This window comes from Ictidomys tridecemlineatus, chromosome X (assembly GCF_052094955.1).
Source record: "Ictidomys tridecemlineatus isolate mIctTri1 chromosome X, mIctTri1.hap1, whole genome shotgun sequence".
In the NCBI taxonomy this organism is placed as follows: domain Eukaryota; kingdom Metazoa; phylum Chordata; class Mammalia; order Rodentia; family Sciuridae; genus Ictidomys; species Ictidomys tridecemlineatus.
In genome coordinates, this window is record NC_135493.1 from 96,307,401 (window position 1) to 96,332,107 (window position 24,707).

Genomic DNA, 24,707 nt, shown 5'->3' on the forward strand with positions numbered 1-24,707 from the left:
TGACACCATTGTATCCACAATGGGGGGATAAGGGAGCAACCCTGCTTATGTGATGAAGGCCAGCTGGTCATCCCAGGTGATTCTGTGGATACTTAGTACTTCTTGGTAAATCAGTATATATATATATATATATATATATATATATATTTTTTTTTTTTTAAGTACCTGTTAGGTGCTGAGTCCTGAAAGAATCTGGGATCTTAGCTGAGTGTGGTAGTGGCACAAGTTTGTAATCTCAGGGGCTCTGGAGGCTCAGGCAGGAGGATCATGAGTTCAAAGCCAGCCTCAGCAACTTAGTGAGGCCCTCACAACTCTGTGAGACCCTCACAACTCTGTGAGACCCTGTCTCTAAATAAAAATAAAAGGGGCTGGGAATGTGTCTCAGTGATTAAGCACTCCGGCTCAATTCCCAGTGCCCCCCCCCCAAAAGAGAGAGAGAGAGAGAGAAAAAAAAAATCCTGGGTTTCTGGATGAGATTACCTGAGTTGGTGTCCCTACTCCATTCATTAACCATGTCACCCCTCTGGCCTCTGTTTCTTCATCTGTAAAAATTGGAGATAACCAGAGTAATTATTCACAGAATTATTGCAAAGTTTAAATAAGCTAATCTTCATCAGCTCTTAGCATCAGCTCTGGGTTGGATGCACTGTAGTCATTGAATGAATGCTTAGCTGTTATTATCTTGTTCTATAAGCACAGCTGGGTAGAAGAATAGTACCAAATAAATTGAGGGAATTATTCCTGTCTCTAAGAAACTAACAATCTATTTCAGAAGAGAAGGAATATATTAAAGAACTAGAGAGAAATCACAAGATAATTATATTAGTTGAGGCTCTTTTATTTGCAAGCAACAGAAATTAACTTTGCTTATTTAAGAAAAAAGGTTGAGTGTTAGAGCAAATTCATTATGATTCAGATGCATTCCACGGACTGAAAAAAACAGGTTCAACTGTCAAACTTTGACAAGGACAAGGAAGCAGGCCAGCTCCTGAAATTCAGTAACTAGAGCTGGGTATGAATTTGGGGTCCTTTGAGTTCAGGGAGTGCTGAGGCCAGAATGTTTGTTCCTCTCAAAATTCATCATGTTAAAACCTAATGCCCAGTGTGATCGTATTAAGAGGCAGGACCTTGGGCAGATAATTAGGTCATGAATGGGATTAATGCTCAGAGAGTTCTTTGCCTCTTCTGCCATGCAAGGATTCAGCGAGAAGATGCCTATCAATGAACCAAAGAGTGATCCTTACCAGACACCAGATCTGCCAGCACCTTGGTCTTAGACATCCCAGACTCCAGAATGGTGAGTGATGAATTTCTATTGTTTTTAAGCTACCTAGTTTTTTGTTTTGTTTTGTTCTGTTTTGTTTTGTTTTATGGGTATTGGGAATTGAACCCAGGGTCACTTAACCACGGAGATGCTCTCCAGCCCTTATTTAGTTTTTATTTTGAGACAGGGTCTCATTAAGTTGTTTAGGGCCTCAATAAGTTGCTGAGGCTGGCTGGCCTTGAATTTACAATCCTCCTGCCTCAGCCTCCTGATCCACTGGAATTATAGGTATGCACCACCATGCCCAGATTTAGCTACCTAGTTTATAGTATTTACTATAAACAGTACCCTGAACAAAGACAGCGAGTAAGGTGACTTTCAGCTCCAACACCTCCCAATTTTGGGATTTCTCAACTTTCACCTTAGTCCCACCTTCCATGGAGATCTCATCACGAATGGAATGGTGAACTCCTAGCCATCTGGCCCCTTCCTTGCTACTTCTCTGCCTTCATCTCCTACAGTGACCTGAGCACTCTGACCTCCTTGCTTCACTTCAATAAGAGCCCGACCTGCTATACCTCAGGAATATTCCACTTGCTATTTTCCTTGCCAAGCATGTTCATTTCTTAAATAGCATGAGTCACTTCCTTATCTTCTTCAAGCATTTAATGTCCCTCTTTGACAAAGTTATTTAAAATTTCAACACCCCTGCATGTTTATACTTCTACTCTGCCCTTCTCTGATTTAACTCTGCAATCATAACATTCCAGAATCAGTTAGCGATTGCTGTTTAACAAAACGCCCCCAAGCTAGGGGCTTAAAATGGCAATCATTTTATTGAGCTCATGATATTGTGCTTTGGCTGAGCTGTGGTTCTAACCTGGACTGATGAGGTTGGTTTCTTCTGGATTTGGTCATGCATCTGTGACCTCCTGGTAGGTCAGTATTTGACAGGCTGTCAGCTGGAACACTATTGGCCAAAGCAAGTCACATGGCCAGCCCAGAGGGAAGAGGTGGAGAAGCCGATGCAGACTCCAATACTTGGTGCTAAGAAAGCAAAGTCACTCTGCAAAATAACGTGGCAAAGACTGTGCATACAGGGATTGGAAGAATTTCTGTCCCTATTTGCAATCTACCACACCTTTCAACATCCCATGTAATTGAATTATTTAGTTTGCTTATTGTAAAAATGACTCTTCATTTATTCCTGAATCCAGGCCACAAGAATAACACTGGGTGAGGAGAGATCTGTGTGGAACAATCAGTTTCAGTTCCTTTGCCCCACTGCACAAAAGGCAGCTGTTTATGTGAGACCCTTTCCTTCCCCTCAGCCCATCAGTTGTCACATTGGTGTGTTAGAGCTTCTGTGCAGTCGTTTATCTGTTTTAATAGCACAATGTATTAACTACCCTAGTAATTGCACAGACAAAATCAACGTCCCACATGCACATTTAAATGAATGCAAATCAACCTAATGGCCTCTCCTAGAGGGAGCATTGTCATGCAATGAACATTTGCTCTAACCCATATTATATATGCAAATGAGATTTTAATTTCAATATACTTTCACATGGACATATTTTCAATTCAGTGCAAATCTACTTAGAATATATCATTAAGGCTGAATCCGTCTATTTTCTAGTGTGCTTAATATTGATGTAGACAATGACACTAATTTTCATGATATCAGGTGTTTTATTTCGCTCTCCACCTCTCCACCCCCATGGAGAACTTTATTTTAAGGATGGGGACATGATGTCTTGCCCTCCTACGCTTTAAATTCTTTTCTCTTTATTCTTTTTTTTTTTCCCATCATGCATCACCCTCCCACTTTCTCCAATGTCACCGTAGAATTTTTTTTCATTTGTTAAGATAAGAGCTCAATACTGTCATTAGACTTCCTTTTATCAATTCTGGCTTGAGCTCTCAAAAAAGAAGGAAGGAAGGAAGGAAGGAAGGAAGGAAGGAAGGAAGGAAGGAAGGAAGGAAGGAAGGAAGGGAGGGAGGGAGGGAGGGAGGGAGGGAGGGAGGAGGAAAGAAGAAAGGAGGAAGGAAAGAAAAGGAAGGAAAGAAGGAAAGCAAACTAGAATGAATTGAACATTTGCTGCATGGCCAAATATTAAAACCTTAAGGCTAGTCCTGTGAAGTAGATTATTATTATCTCCATCTTACAGCAAAGGAAAAAGTAGTTTACCAAAGATCATACAATTGATAAATGGCATATATGGCATTGACCCTAGGTCTGTGGAAATAGAAATTTTCTCTAGCCTTAGCAAAGATGGATTGAAACAGATATTTTTGAGGATGTTACTTATAACATCTCCTAGAAAGCATTTAGCATTTCTGATAAAAATATTTGAGGATTTTTTTTTTTTTTTGTATCAGGCATTGAATCCAAGGATACTCTGAGCCATACCTCCAGCCCTTTCTATGTTTTATTTTGAGACAGGATCTCACTGAGTTGCTTAGGGCCTTGGCTAAGTTGCTGAGGCTGCCCTTGAACTTGCAATCTTCCTGCCTCTGCCTCCCAAGTCATTGGGATTACAGGCATGTGCCACTGTGCCCAGCTTATTTGAGCATTTTTTGTGATGGCTGTTGATGAGGTTTACAGCCCTGTTTTAGACAGGGTTCTTCAGAGAAACTGAACCAATAGGAGATATAGGTAGATAAAGCTAAAGAGAGACTGACTGATAGGAATTGGCTCACATACTTATGGAGCCTAAGAAGTCCTATAATCTGCTGTGTGCAAGATGGACAAATTGTGGTATACTTATACAAAGGAATCCTACATAACAATGAGAAGAAATGAATGACTACATACAAAAAAAATGGATTATGTTCTTAGATAGATAGATATTTTTTTGATAGAGTCAAAGAAAGCCAGGCACAAAGAAAACATGTGGTATGATTTCATCTATATGAAACTCAAGAATAGGCAAAACTCATCAGTGGTTACCTGGGTAAGAATAAATAGTATTGATTGGGAAGGGGCATGAGGGAGCTTTTTGAGTATTGGGAATGTTCGGGCCATGATCTGACTTGTGGTTACACAGGTATAAAAATTTATTCAGCTATAAATTTAAGATTAATGTATTTAGTTATATGTGTATTTGACTTCAAAAAATATAAAATAATCCTATTTAAGATTCTTCACCTTCACTTGCTGAAAGTTTGAATAAAACCTTCAACACATACTAGAAATCAATTTGTCCGAGAAATTGCTTTAACATATGTCTGGCTCCAATGTCATGTGCTTTACATTCACTGAATAAAAATGATGCCCCTTTGCTATGAACTAGTTACCCAGAAGGCAACTTGTTCTTTACTGCTCTACTTAAACATCCGCTTCACTCCAGGTTTAGCTATGGTTTATATTACAGACTAGTAGTTGAACTTCCATTCATTTATTTCATTCCATTCATTCATTTATGCACTGTTAATTAAACAGTAATCTCTGTCTCACATATCTTGTATCTTCGTTTTTTCAATCTATGCCTCAGTGCAATGCTAATTAAGGGACTCAAATATTATTGTGGAAATAAGCCACAGTGTAAGTTACATATTTCATACACATCTTATTTCTCAAAGAGATGAACAATAATCTGGGCCAGGTTTAGTATGCATGCTTTTCTCCCTAAGCATTCCCTGCTCCCAGATGTGCTTTTCCCTACATCTATCAGATGCCAGAAAAATGTAAGGCGATGCTAAAAGACAGTTGCAGAGCATTTCTAAGAGGCCCACAGAAGATATACCTATGATATTTCCATTAAAACACATGCATTCATAGAAAGTTCTTTGAGAAAAAATAAATATGCATGTGTGTATGTCATATGCATATATGTGTATATGTATGCATAGAAGCTTTATTGAGGTATAATTTACATATCATGCAGTTCACCTATTTAAAGTGTACATTTCGCTGAGTGCAGTGGCACATGCCTGTAATCCCAGTGGCTCGGGAGGCTGAGGCAGGAGGATCTGGAGTTCATAGCCAGCCTCAGCAAAAGTGAGGCGCTGGGGCTGGGGTTGTGGCTTAGTGATAGAGCACTTGCCTAGCATGTGTGAGGCACTGGGTTTGATTCCCAGCACCACATATAAATTAGTGAATAAAATAAAGGTCCACCAATAACTAAAAAAAAAAAAAAAATTAAAAAAAAAAAAGGTGAGGCCCTAAGCAACTCAGTGAAACCCTGCCTCTAAATAAAATAAAAAATAGGGCTGGGGATGTATCTCAGTGGTTAAGTGCCCTGAGTTCAATCCCTGGTACCCAAAACTAAATAAATAAAGTGTACATTTCAATGGTATTTAGTATATTTACAGAATTATGCATTCATCACTGAAATCCAGGTTAGAACATTTTCAGTACGCTAAATGGAAACCCTATAACCACTAACAATCACCCTTTATTATCTCCAAATCTTCCATCTTAGGTGAGCACTAATTTGCTTTCTGCCTATACAGAATTGCCTAGTTGGGACATTTCCTATAAATAGAATTACAAAGCATGTGATCTGTTGTGACTGGCTTCTTTCACTTAGCATGTTGACAAGGTTCATATATGTTGTAACATTTATCCATACTTCATTCATTTATTTTGCTGAACAATATTCCATTGTAGGCATATAATACTTTTGGGGGGCAGGTACCAGGGATTGAACTCGGGGGCCATCGACCACTGAGCCCCATCCCCAGCCCTATTTTGTATTTTTTTTAAAGACAGGGTCTCACTGAGTTGCTTAGGGCCTCACCATTGCTGAGGCTGGCTTTGAACTCACAATTTTCCTGCCTCAGCCTCCGGAGCCACTGGGATTACAGATGTGCACCACCCTGCCTAGCGACATAGCACATTTTATTTATCTATTGACTGGTTGATGGATATTTTGATTGTTCCTTTTTTGGCTATTCTCAACAATATTCCTATGACCATTCATGTAACAGTTCTTATATGGATGGACATATGTTTTTGTTTTTCTTGGGTGTATATCTAGGAGTAGAATCCCTGGGTCATTGGTACTCTATGTTTAAAACTATGAGGATTCCAATTTCTCTGCAAACTCACCAACACTTATTATCTGCTTATGATTATACACAGCATAGTATGAACTTGTTTTTTTTTTGTTGTTGTTGTTATTGTTTTTTGTATCGAGAATTGAACCCAGAGATGCTTAACCACTAAGTCACATACCCAGCACTTTTTCTATTTTATTTAGAGACAGGGTCTCACTGGGTTCCTGAGGGCCTCATTAAGTTGCTGAGGCTGGCTTTGAACTCACAATCCTCCTGCCTCAGTCTCCCAGCTGCTGGGATTACAGGCATGTGCCACCACTGCACCCAGCTGGAGCAGTATCTTATTGCAACTTTGATTTTCATTTCCCCAATGAGTAGTAATCTTGAGCATCTTTTCATGTGCTTATTAGCCATTTATATGTTTTCTTTAGAGAAATGTCTGTTTAGATCCTGTGCCCAGTTTTACTTGGAGTGTGTTTGCATGATTCTCACACAGAGCAAATTACAAGTGCAAAACTTAAGAGAACATGTGATTCCCATGTGGTATTTATTCAGTGTCAAGGCCAACATACAAAGAGATTTGAAGATATCAGGCATTCATGTAAACTAGTGAAGATAAAATAATGAAGAGGATGTAACTTGAGTAAAGTGCAACTGGGATATATTTTGATCTGTATGGAAAACAAATCGACTCTGGTCCTGCAAGACTGCACATATACCTCAAGCATTAGTAGCACTCCATTTGTTTTATTTTCTTTCAGCTAAAAGCCAAGGAACTGTTAAATTGCCAACAGGCCTTCATTTTGTCAGCACTGAGATTAAAGTACCCAAGAGAAGTTGAAGTAATTCTTTTTCACTAGGTGGGCTATTATTAGGGAAATTGCATTTTGCTTTTCAATGTTTCTAATAAAGATTTTTGTATGATTTTTCCCCCAAAAGAAGTCCATCCCACATCTAGAAGGTATTTGGCTTCGTATGACCAAATTATAAAAACATTAAAACCTACGGACCATAAAAAATATCTCAAGTAGGAGTGATATCTGTAGTAGAAGAGTCAACTTTACTGTTTTGTTTTTTGAGGTTTTTTTTTTTTTTCTCCTTCAGTCTGGGCTTCCAATAAAAAAACCCTAGAGTTGTCTCCACTGGACTGCTAAGTAGACTGGTACCAACTCTCAAACTTGGAAGTGTCCTGCCCATACCAACACATGCTATAAGAAAAAACTATAATCCCATTAAATGATCTGCAACAAGGAAAATGTTGCAATCTGAAGTCCCACAGAGACTGGTGGCTCTCCAGCACTGTACAGTAAGTGCTCTCTGGGTCACTTAAAGCTCTTATTACTAAGTCTGCTGAATCTACTTGACTTTAAGCAGGAAGGGAATTGTAAAGGAATGTAAAGAAGCTCACTAAATGTTCAAAGGGCTTGGAGAACTGGGCGCAAGGCTGAGACAAGAGGATCGAGAGTTCAAAGCCAGCCTCAGCAAAGGCTAGGCACTAAGCAACTGAGTGAGACCCTATCTCTAAATAAAATAAAAAATAGGGCTGGGGATGTGGCTCAGTGGTTGAGTGTCCTTAAGTACAATCCCTGAAACCTCCCCCCACCCCCCAAAAATGAAGAAGGGCTGGAAAACTAGTCCCAATACTCAGTCACCTCCCCAGGTACATAGCATAGCTATACTCTTCTGCCACCTAAGCCAGCAAGACAGATGCCCCACGCCCTGCCTTTATATTTCTATCCTGACATTTACAGTAAATAATTATTTATCAATGTGTTATATAGTTTGAATTACAATATAGCTAGAACTAACAGCATGAACCAACACTAACAGGGAGCCTATGATTTTAAAGCCTGCCGCAACTCCAGTATTTAACAGCCAGTAGAGATGGACATGTGGAAGTGATTGCAGCATAGTGGAAGAGAAATAGGATGAGACAAAAGAAAACCCAGAATCCATGTTCAAATCTGTCAACTCATTTGCTGTGTGAGCATGGACCAGGTACTGGACCTCTCTGATCTCAGTAGCCTCATCCAAAAGATAAAGTAATTGGCTCAAACATTTATTAAAGCCAGTTCTTGAGTTCAGTAATCCTATGAAGATCAGTAAACTCTTTAATATTATAAAAGTATATATCTTACATTTAGTTATTAATGGAATTCATTTGCTCATGGTTTTTGAAAAACTGTATATTTTAAGGTAGAAAACTATAAATAACAAAAACTACTTATAATTCCTATTATCTTGTATTTTATCTTTCCCCTTCCATCCATTATAACATCCATTCATCTTAGAAGGCCCAAGTAAAGTATTTCTATTATTTTTACAATAGCATTTCTTGCAGAAAAAAAAATCTGGATTTGGGGGCTAGAGTTGTGGCTCAGTGGTAGAGTTCCACCTAGCATGTGTGAGGCACTGGGTTCAATCTTCAGCACCAAATAAACAAATCAGTAAAGGTACTGTGTTCACCTACAGCTAAGAAAAAACCTTTTTTAAAAATCCTGGGTTTTGTAATATTCAGTATTAACCATTAAATAAGTCAGATTCTGTGTAAGTCTGTCAATTTGCCACATAAGGCTGAACATGGGCCTGGAGAAGTGAGAGGACATTATGAGTAATTGGTACCATTCTTTAAAACAAGATTAAATCACATGTGTGAGTCCCTAGATTTGAATCCTAGTATCACCCCAACCCCCAAAAAAATCTAAAATGGAAAAATTAAACATTGGAGTGTTTTTTTTTTTTTTTTTTTGGTACCAAGGATTGAACCCAGGGGTACTCAATCATTGAGCCACATCCCCCCCCACCCAGTTTTATATTTGATTTAGAGACAGGGTCTCACTGGGTTGCTTAGTGCCTCACTAAGTTGCTGAGGCTGGCTTTGAACTCGTAATCCTCCTGCCTCAGCCTCCTGAGCCACTAGAGTCACAGGAGAGCAGGGACCTGAAACTCTAAACCTTGGTTCTTGTGTTCCGAATGAAAGAAAATTTAGTCAGACACCAGAAGTCATGCACGAGAACTTTATTACAAGTGAAAGTGAGGGGAAAGGAAAGGGAATGCAAAGTGAAGCAGAGAGCACTCTCAAGAGAGAGAGTGGGCGGGCGTCTCCAGCAGAGATCCACAAAGGAGACAAGGCTGTCTCCAAGTTTATTACTGTTGGATGTCTACGGACCACCTTCTACATATTCGTTGCCAATCAGGTGTTCAACTTCCCTTTCACTTAGGTTTTTTGACCTTAATTTTTTTTACCTCAGTTCGTCCTCTCTGGAACTGTCATGGTGGACATACTATGTAGGGGGACTTCATCTACAATCAATCCCATGTTAATGTGGGTGCTGGGGTCAATTGCTGGTTGGAAGTTACCTTAGTGCGCCTGTGCTACTAAAGGAATTTTCCTTCCCAGACCATTGGAGACACCTATAGCCATAATTCCTAGCTTTATGTCAAAATCAGTGGACCCTGTCAAGAGTTAGTCCCCCTAATCCTTTTCTCTTGTGATTTCCAACTAGCTCCCCTGCTTCTGTTTATTTTCTACAAATTAACTACAGCTCTTTGCTTTTTTTTTTTGTCTACTTTGGAAGGACTTTAAAGAAGACCCTAAAGTAATTTAAAGAACACTTGTGACCTTGCGGTGAATTTCCCTGCTCATTGCTAGCTGCTACCTAACTCTAGGATTACAGGCCTACGCCACTCTCCCTGGGTGGAGTGATATTTTCTACTAACTTTGTCTCAGTTAAGAATGTCACAAACCTATGTGATATATTTGAGAAAAAAATTTCACTTCCACCCCATACTTCTGATCTGTTTCTGTAGTGAAATTCTACCATTCCTATGGGTTTGGAGCATATTTAATATTTATAAGTCACCTGCATAAAGATACAACTATGTCTTAGAAGAAAGAACAGGGTTGTACCCACCAATAAGACAGAGAATATTGTTAAAGCCAAGCCTTCAGGAAATGGCTTCAGCGGTCACCTTGTGTATGAAGGCTTCACACTCTTCACTCATAATTCTGTGAGGAAATCAGAATCCCTTTTTCATAGAGGAAACTGATACTCAGAAAGGGGACATGATTTGTCCTTTGACCTATGAAGTTGAAAGGGTAAAGTTTCTAAGCTGGAAGGCTTGAATTAAAATGTAAAAGATTAGGTATTATTGAGTTCCTCTGTTACACCCAGATTCCTGAGATAGTTAAGACAACACCCTACTGGCCATTTAGCCTAGGGCCCTGTGCAGTTTGTCACAGGGCCAGAACCAATCAGTTTGAATGTGTACCCCGCTTAGGAATGACCAATCACTCCCGCCCGACCTGTTCTCACCAATGAATGTGCCAATCACGTCTCAGAGTTGTTGTTCAATTTCCCCCGCGCCTCATGATGATTTGTTCTAATGTATGCAAAGCCCACCGCCCTCTCCAAAAAGTGTACTTAAGCTCTGCTTGACCTTTGCTCTGGGCTCTGGGCTGCTCTCCCTCCTTGAGTGAGCACAGAGTCCCAGTGCGCTGGAATGGATCCCCAATAAATATCCCCTTTTGCCAATTGCATGGAGTAAGTCCCTTGGGTGGTCTCTCCCTCCCACGTTTCGCCAGACCCTTACAAAGTGGAACCAAGGACCTTAACTCTAAACCACTTGATTCCTAGTCTGTAACATTGTCACCTGCCTGTAGAATCAAGCCAGTAAAAGGACAAGAGAAAAAAGGAAAAGGAGAGATATCAAGGGCTCACTCTTTTGCATAGGGTGAAAAGGGATTCCCTTTGAAAATTGACAGAATTTTTTTCTCCTTTTCCTCAATGAACATGACTATTCTTACCTTTGGCTTAAGGGCCACAGTGGAGTATGTAAGTATCATGTAAGTATTTCCTGAAGTCTCTTCCTATAGCACTAAAGACAAATTGTATCTCAACTGAACAAGACTTACCCAGAGTCTTCTTCCAACCATCATTCTGCCAGTACATTTCCAGTAGCTTACCTCAATCTCTCTTCTCACTCAAAAATCTCCGCGCACCTCTCTCACCCAAATCCCCAGTCTTTTTTTTTTTTTTTAAAGAGAGAGTGAGAGAGAGGGGGACAGAGAGAGAGAGAGAATTTTAACATTTATTTATTTTTTCTTAGTTCTCAGCGGACACAGCATGCTAGGCGAGCACGCTACCACTTGAGCCACCTCCCCAGCCCGAAATCCCCAGTCTTTCCAGAACCTTCTCTTCAGGAAATAGCTCTTTACCCATTCATATGTTAATCAGGTAAGCATCTTGTGCTCTGCAATTCTTTCTACTTAACAACCTAGCATCAGCATTTCAACAACTTCAGATTCTCAAAAGATTAAAAAAAGGAAAAAAATGCTGGGAGTTCATATCCATTACTGAAAGTAGTCCTTGTCATAACTAAAAGCTGGATTTCAAGGTAAATTTGTGGAAAATTATCAGCTCAGTCCTATCCTCTCTTGCTCTCCTCCTAATTCAGTGCCCTTAGTGGGAAAGTAGGCTTATGATAAAGGATTTCTCTTCCTCTCTAATCCATGGCATTTAGATTATGCTCTTTGAATACTGAAAAAATTGAGGGATTATAGATCTCTTGTCTAGTATTGTCACTATCTTCCAGGATCTTGAAATGTCACAGAAAATAATTTAAGGACACATCAGGGTTTAGGAAAGAGAGGAAGAGCAATTTAGTGAGGCTCTAAGCAACTCAATGAGACCCTGTCTCAAAATAAAATATAAAAAGGGCTGGGGATGGGGCTCAGTGGTTGAGCACTTCTGGGTTCATTCAACCCCTGGTACCAAAAAAGAAAGAAAGAAAGAAAGTGCAAACTGCAAGGGGCATGGTGCCAATGAAAAACCAGCCTCTACCTCAGAGCAAAACCTGTCCAAGGAAGGGGGCGTGACCTTTGTCCTTGGAAAGACCCACAGAGCACTCCTAGGCACATACCCACCCTGCTAAGTGATTTTATCTACAAATAACAGGAGAGATCTGCTGCACCAGGTGTCCCTGACTCAGTCAGGCTAGGTGGGGACCCATAGCAAACCCCTAGCAGCCACCAATCAGCATGAGACAGGGAAATACCTGGGATGCCAGATGACCCTCCCAGTAGTTTATGGTGGTTGATAACATGTCGGGAAACCATGTAGTTCAGCATGTACACCCCTCCTGCCTAAACCAATCAGTTCAAATGAATCCCCCTCTTGTGGTAACCAATCACCCCTACCCAACTTGTTCCTGCCAGTGAATGTGCTAATCATGTTTTAGAGTTGCTTTATGATTTTCTTGTGGTGTGTGATGATTTGCTAAGAGATGCTATGATGTATGTGAAGTCCCTGCCTTCCCCAAAGGGTATAAAACTGCTGCAAACCCTGGGCTCTGGGCCTCTCAGCGTCACCAGTAGCTGTGTGCACGCACGGGGAGGACCGTCCTCGCTCTCAATAAACACCTCTTTTCTGCTTACATCAATCTTGGTCTCTGGTGGTCTTTTGAGGTTCCTGAATTCAAGCATAACACCAGCCTGTAATCCCAGCTACCCCAGAGGCTGAGGCCAAGAGGATCACAAGTTCCAGGCCATCCTGGGCAATATAGCAAGCATGATTTGTCTCAAAATAAAATTCCAAAAAGGCCTGAAAGCCTGGCACAGAGGTGCATGCCTATAATCCCAGTGACTTGGGAGGTTGAGGCAGGATCCCAAGTTTGAGGCCAGCCTCAGCAATTTAGCAAGACCTTATCTCAAAATAACAGAAGAATTTTTTTTTAAAGGGCTGGGGATGTAGCTCAGTGGTAAAGTGCTCCTGGGTGCTTCAATTCCCGTTACCACCCACCCCCTCTGAAAAAGTGAAAGATAAAGATACACTATCTCAAAAGAAAGAAGCACCTTCAGGGTCTCTGGCTCTTTTTTTTTTTTTAAAGAAAACTTCCTTTAAAGTTTTCTTTAAAAAAAGTTTCCTTTAACTTCACCAGAGATGGGCATGAAAATACATGTGGAAATGACCTCAGCATGGTGAACTCAGTTTTTTTTTTTTTTTTTTTTTTTTAGAGAGAGAGAATTTTTAATATTTATTTTTTAGTTCTCGGCGGACACAACATCTTTGTTGGTATGTGGTGCTGAGGATCGAACCCGGGCCTCATGCATGCCAGGCGAGTGCGCTACCACTTGAGCCACATCCCCAGCCCGTGAACTCAATTTTCATTTTGCTCACGGATTTCAGGACATTTATGGTGGTCTGGTCGACTTTCAGGATTTTCAAGTGAACATTGTCTCCTCTAGATAATGTTTGGAATGGACCTATATTATACATTTCTTAAAACACATCTCCTTTGTTTTACCTAATCTAAAAATACACTGTGGAGGCAAACACTGCATATGAGTTTTAATCAAAATAAAGCCATTTTCATAAATGAGTGAATTTCTATTATCTCTAAGATTTGTAGAAATGTGGGAGTTAACAGGCATAGAGGAAAAACAGGTCTGAGGAGTAAGTCTGATGGGGGGGCTTCTAGATTAACAGCTAGAGTCTCTTTTCCTTCCCTTTTGTCTCTTGAATAACTATCTTCACTACTTTTATCCTACCTTACTGTTACCAATCTCCCACCTTAGGCATTCCCAATTTATTGAGAAAGATGGTATCTGCTTTAAAGATGAAACAGTACATACTTGATCTCAACATTTTGACCATTGAGCTAAGACTTCTCTCTTTCATTCCCCTCCAGGTTACAAACTCTTTAAGGGCATTACTGTGTTCATTTTAGCTCTTCCTTGTATTTACACATAGTAGGTGCTCAATTCTTATTATTTTAAGAAGTCTTTCCAGTGATCAATAATAAGAGATGAATCATTTAAGAATTTTATTTTCCTTCCTTCTACAATCCTAATATCCAACATCTTAAAATATTGTTTATCTGGACAGCATTTTCTAGCTCAGTTAAATCTATATAAGCATTAGTCATTCTTATCAAACACCAAGAATTCATCCATAACCCTGAAATGGCTTTTCTGATCTACTGAGGGAAAATGCTGCTAAAATTAGATACCCAGCATCTTTATTTTTTGTAAGGAAGAAGTAAGCAATTCAACATCCCTTATCCTAGGAGTATTCTGACCTTTTTCATTTCTGGTTTCTAACTTGATTATAAAAGATAAACTGCTTGGATACAGTGCTCATTTAATATGTCGTATATGCATAAGATAAGCCTCTGACTATATTACAGGTACAAACATGGTCATTATACCTTCTTTTCTAGTTGTAGATGTATGTACACAATATCTTTGTTCATTTATTTATTTTTTATGTGGTGCTGAGGATCAAACCCAGGGCCTCACACATGCAAGGCAAGCACTCTACCACTGAGCCACAACCCCAGCCCTCTTTTATACTTTAATGTAGAAAGAGTAAGTGGCTTGCCTGGATGTTTACTCTGCAAATATGATAAGCACTGCATCCAGTCACTGGAATATTTATTGCCTTACTTGTCTCTACTGGGCACTGGTACAGCTTGTTATATCAGTTGAAAAAATTACCCATAGACTGAAAACTTCAAAACAAGACTGCCCTTTATAAGACCTGCATTGAGGAAGATAGAAGAAGCCAGGGTAAGTACCTCCACATTTTAGTTCCTTAGCAAATTGAAAGTGTAGGCTTTCTTTTATATTGAAGCTAGATTTAAAGTTAGGTAGTCAGTGTAGTTAGGTAAATCGGGTCTAATATCGAGTGAAATCTAAAATGGAGGCCATGCTGGGAATGACTCAGGGAAAACAGGACAACTCATGGAATGTTAATGAAGTTCCGAAAAGGGCCTAGGCCAAAGTCCACCTGGAAGTATTAATGAACAGCCCCCAACAGATTTGAAGACAGCCCATCCCAAAGAAATGTTAATGAAGCCCAGGATACAGCCCCTAGCAGATTTGGAGATAGCCCATCACAAAGAAGTGATAATGAAGTCCTTCCTGCTCAGACTACTTCTTTGGCCCACCTGTGCCCACCCCTCGGGCTTCCAACCTACATTCCATCACTGAAAGAACTAGAAAAAGGGGAAACCACCGCACTTCCAGGGATTCCACCTCTTGGGTCCCCTTCTTCCTCCGGGAGAAGTCTTTTCTTCTGTCCTTTAATAAACTTCTAATCTCTACTCTGGCCTTGCCTCGGCGTGCTTCTTTGGTGTTATTCTTCAACATCGGGGAGCAAGAACTCACCGGTCAACAGCAGTAACAATATCTAAGTATATACAGTGTCTTCATTTGAATGGCCCTTAAAGCAGAACAATTTTTTTTTTTCAGTACTAGGGATTGAACCCAGGGGTGCTTTACCAATGAGATGTATCCCAAACTCTTTTTTAATTTTTTTTGTTTTGAGACAGTGAAGTCAAAATTAGACAGGCAGTCAGCATAGATAGGTAAATCCAGTCAGGTAGGATCAAGGAGGTCAATTTTTTTTTTTTTTTTTTTTTAGAAGGGAGGTGGGGGAGGAGAGGGGGAGAGGGGAGGAGAGGGGAGGGGGGAGGAGAGGGGGAGAGAAAGAGGAGGGGGAAGAGAGAGAGATATGGGGAAAAAGAGAGAGAGGAGGGGAAAGAGAGAGAGAGAAGGGGAAAGAGAGGAGGGGAAAGAGAGAGGAGAGAGAGTAAGAGCAAGGAGGCCAATTTTGAGTGAGTCCAGCAAGTTGGAGAAAGTCCCCTGAGGGATTGAAATGTTAATTCCTTCAGAGCCCTTCCTCCACCCTTAACTAGAACCAGCCCCAGCTCCAACCTGTAGCCAAGGTAACCCGTCCCAGGAATTGCCCCTCCCTATAGGAAGCTATGAAGTTGTTAATTAAAGTGTCCTGGGCTGCACCATCCTGCCCTTCCCTCTTCAGCCCAGCAGTTCCCCACCTTTTGACCATCCCACTGAGCCTTTCCAGGGCCTAGTCAAATACACTGGAAGGAGAGGGATAAGGGGAAGAGGGCAGAACAGAGGAAGCTTAGGACTTTTTTTTAAATAAATATTTATTCTTAAGTTTTAGGTGGACACAGTATTTTACATTTATGTGGTGCTGAAGCTTGAACCCAGTACCTTGTGCATGCTAGGCGAGCACTCTACCACTGAGCCACAACCCCAGTCCCCTAGGACTTATTAAAAGGGCAGAAACCTGGCTTCTTGGGATACCAGGATGCCAGCTATGGCCCCCTTCTTCTCCAGGAGAAGTCTATGTTACCCCTTTTTAAATAAACCCTGCTTTGTATGCTTGCCTCTGCGTGCTTCTCCAATGTTCAAACTTCAACATGTGGGGGAGCAGGATTCATCACCGATAACCGGTGCTAATGTTACCGCTGTTGACCAGTGACGAGTTCTTGCTCCCCGATGTTGAAGAATAACACCAAAGAAGCACAGCACGACGAGGCAAGGTCAGAGTAGAAATTAGAAATTTATTAAAGGACAGAAGAAAAGACTTCTCCCGGAGGAAGAAGGGGACCCAGAAGGTGGAATCCGTGGAAGTGCAGTTGTCTCCCCTTTTTATAGTTCTTTCAGTGATGGAATGTAGGTTGGAAGGCCTGAGGGGTGGGACACAGGTGGGCCTAATTATCACCTTTTGGGGTGGGATTATCACTTCTCTGGGATGGGCTATTTCCAAATCTGTTGGGGCTGTTGGTTAACATTTCTTTGAGGTGGACTTTGGCCTAGGGCCTTTTCAGAACTTCATTAACATTCCATGAGTTGTCCTGTTTTCCCTGAGTCATTCCCAGCATGGCCTCCATTTTAGATTTCACTGGATATTAGACCCAATTTACCTAACTACACTAACTACCTAACTTTAAATCTGGCTTCACTAAGACTGGCTTCAAACTTGAGATTCTCCTGCCTCAGCCTCCTAAATATCTGGGATTACAGGTGTGTGCCACCATGCCTGGCCTTGGCTACCACTTTTCAAAGTCCCTATTTACCTGGGCACATTTTGGATTTTAGGTACTGTCAGGTTGATGGTGGTGACTTAGAACAAAGCAGCACTCACGGGAAAGAAACATGGATCAGGCGCCTATGGAAATGCCTGTCAATCAGTGGGATCTCCTGACTAAAGCCTGTCAATCAGCAGGACCCCTGGCCAATCCTGGAGTTCAGCCAGCTCCCCCGACCAACTCCAGCGGGACAAGGGACCCTAAAAACACCTTTTCCTGTCCAAAGCCCTTCCCTTCCTGCCTAAGCCCCATAAAATCTCAGGTCAAGCCCCCACAGGGTTTCTCCTCAGACCCTTCTCCTGTCCACCCTGTCGTTCTGTCCAGGAGTGATATCTCAATAAGGCCTCATTTGGTGGCCTTTTTAAATCTGCCTCCTTTGGTTTCTGCCTGCCTTGCCTGATCTCACAGGTACATTCTTCAATTTTATCTCATCATTCTTATTCTCAATGATTCCACATAGGGAGGGTATAAAAACTCATTTTCTTGTTTTCCAGTAGTTTTATAGATTTATTTATGGAGTTTTTGTTTTGGAGATTGGGTTGTTTTTTGTTTTGTTTCCGCCTTTTTTAGGAACTAGGTACTAATACTTTTATGTGCTCAGTTGGTTGAGTGCTTGCCTCGCTTGCACAAGGCTCTGAGTTTAATCCTCAGTAGGGGGGCGGGACTGAATTCTTAAATTTTTACTAACCCTGTGATGGTGTATCAAACAAGTACCAAAATGTTTTAAACTCATTATAATCCCTACTAATGCATTAGTGACAAAGTGGATCTCAGATACAGAAACTTGTACTTGTCCAGAGCTCGCTTTTCTTCATCAAAATGTTGAGAGTGCTAATAGTCCCTTATATCTACCTTCCCTTTCTTCTTGGTAGTAGAATTCCTAAGTTTTAGATGAGCACATGGTCACCCAGCTAGAGATTTCATATCCTAGCCTCCCTTGCAGCTAGGTGTGGACACGGGGTAAATTCTAGCCAAAAAGATAATGAAAGCGATGGTGTGCTGGTAAATGTTTAACAACCGGCTCTCAGTGGTGGAGGCATGGCTTACAACATTTCCCCTTTCTCTAATTTAAATACTCCCACCATGTTTGATTTCAGGCTATGCTATCACTAGATGCAGATTTGGGAAGAGATTTGCAGTAGCACACTCTTAAATAATATTCCTACCATGCGGATAACATAGACGTAAATGACCTTGATGGTATAGATGATAGTAAAATAATTGAGAAAATATGTTATAAATTTTCACCTTATTTTTAATATAATTTATGCAATGATAAGTTTATAGAGTTTGATTTTTAACAATGGCTGCATTTAACAACAAGCTCACAGAATTCTTGAAACTTTCGCAGGCGTCTCTTGTGGGCTGGTAAGAGCCAACTCTGGTACATCCTTGAATGGAAGTGTTGTGTAAAATCTGTGTCACATACTCAAAGAGAAGCTTCTTTTCTTCCACTTCCTTTGCCCTGTTTCTGTAGTCGAGAACACAGATAAAATATTTCTGAGCCACCTTTAACAGAACACATGAGGACAACATTCTAGGGGATTGTAAAGCAACAAAACAGGAGAAAACTGGATGACTTCTTTAAGCTTCCCAACTCCTCAGTTCACTTCCCAAGGTCAGACTTTTCTGTGAGGAAGACATAAATTATCTATCTTTGTTAAAAGTACTGTTATGAGCTGGGCATGGTGGTATGTGCCTGTGATCCCAGCGATTTGGGAGGCTGAAGCAGGAAGATGACCAGTTAAAGGCTATCTTGGGCAACTTAGCAAAAGTACCCCTGAGTTCAATCTCTAGTGTGTGTGTGGGGGCACTGTTATGGGAAGGGAGAGTGGGAAAAAAATCGAATTATTTTCTATGCCCTGTGAATGCAGCTGAACAGACTAACACTGAATTTACTCTCAGAAGTGAGGCTGATTTAACAGAACCTGAAATATTTGCTTGACACTCGGGGAGCAGGCAGTGCATACAGGATAGATGGTGACCTTTATTATGTCATAGCAACATTTGGTAAGCCTGTTGTCAGTGTATATGAAGGAAAGTCATTTGCCTAATAAGTCTGCAGGTAGCTCACGAGCCAGTGGTTAGAAAAGCCACTTTGTTGGTGTACCTTGGCTTCTTTTAGCAAAGTACTACAGACAAATATTAAACAGAGGTAAGAACTGACCAGTTTGCAAAGATGATAGGGATCTGAGTATAATGGCACACGCCTCTAATCATATCTACTCGGGAGGCTGAGGCAGGAGGATCACAAGTTCGAGGCCAGCCTTGATAATTTAGTGAAACCCTATCTCAAAATAAAATAAAAACAGAACTGGGGATGTAGCTCAAAAGTAGAGAGCCTCTGAGCTAAATCCCATAAACCACAAAACAAACAAACAAACAAAATATATTAGGGAATACAGTTCTATAAGGGATGTTCTCAGCCAATCGTCTGCAACTAAGTTGATTAAGATTCTGATGATGTAATGGTTTCTGAAAAAGAGTCTGAAAAAGCTAACTGCTTCCATACTCCCGACACTGCAGAATTAAGATAGTGTTTTCCAAGCCTTTCTCAAGAGCATCTGACGTAATTGTTCTTGACCAGGCAATAGAAGCCAGACCAGCAGGAAAGATTAAGGTTTTTTTGCTTTTCCTCTGAAACTCACTGCTCCAAGTACCTTTCAAAGCACCACTACACAGAGGAATCCCAGGGGAAAAAAATAAGGTTTGAATACAGAAGTTAGTAAATAAAGCATTGGTAAACCCAAGAACTGCTTGTCCTTAGTTACTTATACATGGAACTAATTGAAAGCAAATGAACTGGAAGTTTGTTAAATATTTTGCTAGAATTATGATGATGTCATAATCTATTCAAACCCTAAAATGACCCTTAGTCCTGCAACTCTGTGCTTTCTGTTAGAAATAGCCAGGTACCTCAAGAAATCAAAAACTTGCTTGGAAGTGGGTGGGAAAGGCATGCTACAGAACCTGGCTAGCCAGCATTCCTGGGCAGATAGTCTACCTGCTTTTATTCATAACACAGAGCTCCTTGCCCTGATGGGAGGAATTTAGGATTATAATCTACACATTTCACTATTTTTAAATTGGGAAAGGCTATAGTTAAAATGGCTAAAATTGGATCTTGCCAATTAAGGCTAAATACTATATTCTGAAAATAGACCTCCAAACTTTCTATTTCTCACATTTCTAGCACCCATTTCAAATGTGATCATACAGAATAAGAGACCAGGGTATTATTTCCCAGCAGAACCCGGCTGGCACTCCACTGGGAGCTTTTCACAGTTGCTATGCCGCAGAATTGAATAACTGCAATAATCAAGAGTCATGTGTTTCCTAGAATGGGATCCTTAAGTGTGGATATCCTACCCCTCCTTATTTGGGGCATTAGATGACAGGGAGGCCAATAATTTGTCTTTAAGTTTACAGGTTGTAAGACTATGAGAAGCTGTATCCAACATTGTTGGTCTGCCAGAACTATGTGTCATCCAGAGATGCTGAATTTTGAGTTAGATAAGAAATTTGCTGGGCCCTTCAGGTTGTTTTCTTGGGGAAAATGGTACTCAAGCAAAGTTGGATGTCCAAAGGGTAAACTGTGACATGCACTGCTAAATGTTCCCAGTGTTCACTTTTTCTTCTTTCTGGCCCTTGGTCACTCCACCTTTGGGTCACCTAGGCAAGATAACAGGAGGAGGGGGCATGAGAAGAAGGAAAACCTAAGATCTAGAAAAGGATCAGGATACCCCACTCCCTGGGCCACCAGCTCTGGACCCCCTTCTCTCCAGAGCCTCCCACCCCCTCATTCTATCCATTGAATAAAACATTTTTCTCTTGCTTTGGCATTTCTTGGGTGTTAAATCTTCAACATCAGGGGCCTGGGACCTGATCTTGATTGTCAAGACTGGTTTTGTTGTGATAAGGATGGGAATCACAAGTTCAAAGTTCTTTACATGTTGGAGCTAAAACTAGAAGTCCAAAAGCATGCTGTCTTAACTTTTGATATTATGTTTGCATGTTATTTTGAAATTGAATGGAAATCACAAAGGAGTTTTTTGTTGTTGTTTTATTTTGGTCTTGGTTTTGGTTTTTTAGTTGAAACTTGGAGCTGACCAAAAGGAATTGTTACTCCAATAATAGGATGTTTGGATTCTCTGGCAAGCTGTTCATATAGACATCTGGGTGGTGGGCAGGGTCTACTATCTCATATCATGCTATGTACGTGGAAACCTGGGCCAGAGAATTGGGTTGACTCTAATGCAACCACTCTGCAGCTTCCTGGTCTATTTCAGGGGAGACTCTAAGTCTCCTAGAAATTTGAGTCTGTTAGGAGATGAAAAGGAACAAGAAACTGAATGGGTGTCCAGATTTTGAGGTCATAAAAACCAGTAGAATTGAGGAAGAAGGTGTACTGTGAAGACCACCTGGACACCAAGAAACTCTGACTAGCCAAGACTTCCACAGAATGGGTTATGGTAGCCATAGGGTAATGTCATGGTTTCCAGAACAGTCTCAGACCCCAGCAATGCAGACTGAGGTTGCAGCTTTAGCAATGTGACCTTTAGGTGGGGAAATCTAATTCCAAGATATTCCAGTTCCCTTAAAGCAGGCAGCCTGTGTATTGCTTCAATCCTCTGCTGACTTGTGTGACTTCATTGCCTGGGACCCATTCATTCAATATTCCCTCTACAGCCATATGTTGTTATCCCTGTTGGTTTCCCTGTCAGTGTCTAGCAAATGATCCAAATCTATTTTCACCTACCTGTCCCTCTTGTACTCTGAGAGTGGGATATTTCCACTAAAGAGAACCTGTTGGTGTTAATTAGGGAGGAAAGCCTAGGTGGAGATGTATAGGTTTAAAAGACAAGAAAATCCCCCATGGAGGTTCTGTGGAAGACTTTGGCTACACTGACAAGCTAATAAAAAAAACCTTAATTCAGAGACATTTTTAATACACTGGCATGGGGAAGTAGCACTGGAAAGAAAGTGACTTTCAAGGGAAAAATTGTTTTATTAAACTGTGTAAAAAGCTTTGATTGATCTTAAATCTCCTCTGTTCCATGACTCCCGAAGTGATACATCAAAGAACAACTGGTAAGGGAGGTGTGTTCCCCCTCAGGTGCCACAAGTTGATAACAGCTTCTTTGTGGCATTCCGGAGCATCATTGTTGAGAAAGTCACTCATCCAGAGAAAACAGGCTGAGTGTTTTGATTTCTCTCTCTTCCAGCCCTGTATTCACATAGCACTAACTTGGAGGAGGGGGAAGAGAGGAAAGAAGAGAAGAGGGAAGAGGACTAGCCCCAGTGACACAGATAGATATGTGTGTGTTCTGGATGGGGACAATCACAGTCAGAACATTTGGTAGTCACAGCTTTGAGAATACCAGGCTTGCTGTTCTTTGTTTCAGACGTGCAGAGGATCATTGGATTTGCAAAATATTCTCTTTCATCACTCTCATGGAAATAGTAGAAAGCTATTACTGTGTGCCCTAGCTTTAATAGTGTTCTAACAAGTTACTTGATATATCAGGCACAGTATAAGCAAGCAATTCAATGGTGAGTTTGTACTTTATGGCATGGTTGGGAAATGAGGGGGAAATTATAATTAAATAAGTGGCGGGGGGTGAGGCTGGAGATGTGGCTCAAGCGGTAGCATGCTCGCCTGGCGTGCATGCAGCCTGGGTTCGATAATCAGCACCACATACAAACAAAGATGTTGTGTCCACCGAAAACTAAAAAATAAATATTAAAATTCTCTCTCTCTCTCTAAAAAAAAATAAGTGGCAGGGACACAATATGCATAGTAGCTACTAGGATTAGCAATTCAACCTGAATGAAAAGAACTATATGAAATTCTAAGTGGCTTAAGTCCATCCATATTTATGACTACCATCCCCTGACATTTCAAATCATCCAATCAGACTAATCCAAGAGAAGTCATTCGGTCAAGCTCTCAACACTTAAGCTTGTGTTCATGAAGTAGATAGAGTCAGACTTCCCATGGTCATGAATTTCAATAATGATGTAAGAAAATAAACAGTGTGATAAACTGATAACAAAATAGCTCCATTTCTTCCCCTTCTACATCTACACACTATGCTTCCTTCCCCTCTTTTGTCTATTTACACTGTGATAGTTCAGCTCCTCTGAGATTTCATCCTACTTTTTGGATCTGGGCTAGCCTTATAACTTATTTTGCACAGTACAATGCAGAAGAAATAATATTATTCCAATTCTGAGTCTTAAGGAGCAAGAAACCTTGAGTGTTTCTCCTTTCTCTCTTGTATTCTTTATTCTGCAGGAAAGTCCAGGCTTGCCTGCTGGAAGCTGAGCCACCATGAGGAGCAGAGTCTAGTTATCACAGCTGAGGCGAGACAAGACAGCCACCTACTAACTAGCCAGCTGCCCACAGATAGATGAATAACCGAGCTGAAGCAGCAGAGCTCAGCACAAATCAGCAAAACCCACATTCCTCAGTCAACTAACAGCTTTCTGAAAAATGATAGATTGTTGTATTTTAATTTATTACATCTCAGATTTATTATGAAGCAACAGATAATCAATATGTCAGTGAATAGTAACTTTCTCTTGGACCTGCTGTCTGAGTTTCTTTGGAGTCATCCTGATTTCTTTTTAAGTTTTAATTATATGCAATAGGACTTGTTTTCATTACTGATATATCCATGGAAAAGGATATTGTTTTCTTTACCGATGTTAACTTTTACTTTACTAAAACCCCAAGTCTCTTCATCATAGTAAAAAATGTTAATATCCATCTGGAAAATCCTTTCTAGTCTGATGTTTTCTGGAGCTTCTCAACTCCAAAAAAAAATCCACCCCTGTGACTCCTCTTCAACTATTCCTTATTGCTTAAATGATTTCACATCAGAATTGGTAACCTTTAATATCTCTTAGCTTCCTCTCACGTCTTACCACATCAGATTGATGGAAAGTTTCTATCCTTGGTTCCCCGATTTTATTTTTTATTTTTTTGCCATGTGTCACCTCCCTCTTGGTCTCACTCTATGACAGACACTGTACATTGGCTCACTCAACTCCAATATCAAACTCTTCTTCCTGGGCCTTCCTACACTGTAGTAACTGGAAAATTAAAGCCCTGAATTTGTTCTCCTTTGCAACAGAATGGGGCTGGGGAAGTAGGGGAGTCTCAGTGGAAGGCTTCCCTTCCCAAAGTAAAGCCTCATTAAAAGACTCCTTCCAGGTAGATATGGTGGCCCATGACTGTAATCCCAGTGGCTCGCAGGAGGCTGAGGCAGGAGGATTTTGAGTTCAAAGCCAGCCTCAGCAACTTAGCAAGGCCCTAAGCAACTCAGCAAGACTATCTCTAAATATAATATAAAAAAGGGCTGAGGATGTGGCTCAGGAATTAAGTGCCCTGGTTTCAATCCCCGATATAAAAAAAAAAAAAAATCAGAGTGGGAAGGCACTAAAAATGTACATAATGATGGGAATGGATATAGGAAGGGGTGAAAATTAGTCATAAATGCAATTTACCTATTCTATTACCTTGCGTTTG

At 40.7% G+C, this 24,707-nt stretch overlaps 1 long non-coding RNA gene across 1 annotated transcript; it reads left to right on the plus strand.

Annotated features, from left to right (window-relative positions):
- The first annotated feature begins 986 nt into the window (after window positions 1–986).
- LOC144371642 (uncharacterized) lies at window positions 987–24,052 on the plus strand. The gene is made up of 3 exons (XR_013431596.1): window positions 987–1,297; window positions 11,381–11,508; window positions 23,472–24,052. It is a non-coding gene; the product is annotated as an uncharacterized LOC144371642 (long non-coding RNA).
- The last annotated feature ends 655 nt before the right edge of the window (window positions 24,053–24,707 follow it).